Source organism: Arachis stenosperma, chromosome 4, assembly GCF_014773155.1.
Source record: "Arachis stenosperma cultivar V10309 chromosome 4, arast.V10309.gnm1.PFL2, whole genome shotgun sequence".
Classification (NCBI taxonomy): Eukaryota; Viridiplantae; Streptophyta; class Magnoliopsida; order Fabales; family Fabaceae; genus Arachis; species Arachis stenosperma.
In genome coordinates this window covers 100417417-100420397 of record NC_080380.1, presented here as the reverse complement: position 1 = coordinate 100420397, position 2981 = coordinate 100417417, and the positions used below count along the sequence as shown (strand labels likewise).

The 2981-nt window shown below is 32.4% G+C and overlaps 1 non-coding gene across 1 annotated transcript; it reads right to left on the bottom strand.

The window, feature by feature from the left end:
• Positions 1–1969: 1969 nt before the first annotated feature.
• Positions 1970–2072, bottom strand: LOC130978113 (small nucleolar RNA R71). Its single transcript, XR_009085775.1, has one exon. It is a non-coding gene; the product is annotated as a small nucleolar RNA R71 (small nucleolar RNA).
• Positions 2073–2981: the final 909 nt, after the last annotated feature.

Here is a 2981-nt window from a genome sequence, read left to right as displayed (position 1 = left end):
AAAATCTTTTTCAAAAATTTTTTCTTTTAATTTTCGTTCTTCCTCACTTTATTTTCGAAAATAATTATAAAAATACAAAAAATTAGAAAATCATAAAAATCAAAATATTTTGTGTTTCTTGTTTGAGTCTTGAGTAAATTTTTGAGTTTGGTGTCAATTGCATGCTTTTAAAAAAATTTTTTCTTTTTTCGAAAATCCCATGCATTCATAGTGTTCTTCATGATCTTCAAGTTGTTCTTGATAAGTCCTCTTGTTTGATCTTGATGATTTCTTGTTTTGTGTTGTTTGTTGTTTTCATGTGCATTTTGCATTCATATTTTCCATGCATTAAAAATTTCTAAGTTTGGTGTCTTGCATTTTTCTTTGCATCAAAAATTTTTCAAAATTATGTTCATATTGTTCATCATGATCTTCAAAGTGTTCTTGGTGTTCATCTTGACATTCATAGCATTCTTGCATGCATCTTGTGTCTTGATCCAAAATTTTCATGTTTTGGGTCATTTTTGTGTTTTTCTTTAAAAATTCAAAAAAATCAAAAAAAAATATCTTTTCCTTATTTCCCTCCAAAATTTCGAAATTTTGGATTGACTTGGTCAAAAATTTTCAAAATTAGTTGTTTCTTACAAGTCAAGTCAAAATTTCAATTTTAAAAATCTTATCTTTTTTAAAATCTTTTTCAAAAATCATATCTTTTTCAAATTTTTCTATTTTTCGAAAATTTCAAAAATCTTTTTCAAATTATTTTCAAAATCTTTTTCTTATCTTTATATGTAATTTTCGAAAATTCACTAATAATTAATATGATTGGTTCAAAAATTTGAAGTTTGTTACTTTCTTGTTAAGAAAGGTTCAATCTTTAAGTTCTAGAATCTTATCTTGTAGTTTCTTGTTAGTGAAATAAGTAATTTCAAAATTTTTGAATTAAATCTTTTTATCTTTTATCTTATCTTTTTCAAAAATTTTATCTTTTTCAAAATTTGATTTCAAAATATCTTATCTAACCTCTTATCTTCTTATCTTTTTCAATTTTGATTTCAAATCTTTTTCAATCAACTAACTAACTTTTTGTTTGTTTCTTATCTTTTTCAAAACTACCTAACTACTTTTCCCTCTTCTATTTTCGAAAATATCTCTCTCTTTTTCAAAAATTCTTTTTAATTAATTAATTGTTTTATTTTTTAAATTTTAATTACATTTTATTTCTAATTTTCGAAAATCACTAACCTCTTTTTCAAAATTATTTTCGAATTCTCTCTTCTCTCTTCTTCTTCTATTTAATTATTTAATTACTAACACTTCTCTTCACCTCTCTTCATCTAAAATCCGAATCCATTCTTCATTCTTCTACCACCTTTCTTTTTCTACTAACATAAAGGAATCTCTATACTGTGACATAGAGGATTCCTCTTCTTTTCTTGTTTTCTTCTCTTTCATATGAGCAGGAACAGGGATAAAGGCACTCTTGTTGAAATTGATCCAGAACCTGAAAGGACTCTGAAGAGAAAATTAAAAGAAGCTAAATTACAACAATCCAGAAGAAACCTTCTTGAAATTTTCGAACAAGAAAAAGAGATGGCAGAGGAAAATAATAATAATAATGCAAGGAGAATGCTTGGTGACTTCACAAAGCCAACGTCCAAGTTTGATGGAAGAAGCATCTCCATTCCTGCCATTGGAGCCAATAACTTTGAGCTTAAGCCTCAACTAGTTGCTTTAATGCAACAAAACTGCAAGTTTATGGACTTCCATCTGAAGATCCTTATCAGTTTTAACTGAGTTCTTGCAGATCTGTGAGACTGTAAAGACTAATGGAATTGATCCTGAAGTCTACAGACTCATGCTTTTCCCTTTTGCTGTAAGAGACAGAGCTAGAGTATGGTTGGATTCACAACCTAAGGATAGCCTGGACTCATGGGATAAGCTTGTCACTGCCTTCTTGGATAAATTCTTTCCTCCTCAAAAGCTGAGCAAGCTGAGAGTGGATATTCAAACCTTCAACAAAAAGATGGTGAATCCCTCTATGAAGCTTGGGAAAGATACAAGCAGCTGACCAAAAGATGTCCATCTGACATGTTTTCAGAATGGACCATATTAGATATATCTATTATGGTCTCTCTGAATTTTCGAAAATGTCATTGGACCATTCTGCAGGTGGATCTATTCACCTGAAGAAAACGCCTGGAGAGGCTCAAGAACTCATTGACATGGTTGCAAACAACCAGTTCATGTATACTTCTGAGAGGAATTCCGTGAACAATGGGGTACCTCAGAAGAAAGGAGTTCTTGAAATTGATGCTCTGAATGCCATATTGGCTCAGAACAGATGTTGACTCAACAGGTCAACATAATCTCTCAAAATCTGAATGGGTTGCAACATGCATCCAACAGTACTAGAGAGGCAGCTTCTGAAGAAGCTTATGATCCTGAGAACCCTGCCATGGCAGAGGTTAATTACTTAGGTGAACCTTATGGAAACACCTATAACTCATCATGGAGAAATCATCCAAATTTCTCATGGAAGGATCACAAAACCTCAACAAGGTTTTAACAATGGTGGACGTACTAGGCTGAATAATAGTAAGCCATATCCATCATCTTCTCAGCAACAGACAGAGAATTCTGAACAAATACTTCTAATTTAGCCAATATAGTCTCTGATCTGTCAAGGCCACTTTCAGTTTCATGAATGAAACCAGATCCTCCATTAGAAATTTGGAGGCACAAGTGGCCAGCTGAGTAAGAAAGTTATTGAAACTCCTCCCAGTACTCTCCCAAGTAATACAGAAGAAAATCCAAAAGGAGAGTGCAAGGCCATTGATTTAATCAAAGTGGCCGAATGCACTAGGGAGGAGGAGGACGAAAATCCTAGTGAGGAAGACCTCCTGGGACGTCCCTCAAGCATGAAGGAGTTTCCTATTAAGGATCCAAAGGAATCTGAGGCTCATACAGAGATCATAGAGATTCCATTGAACCTCTTTCTG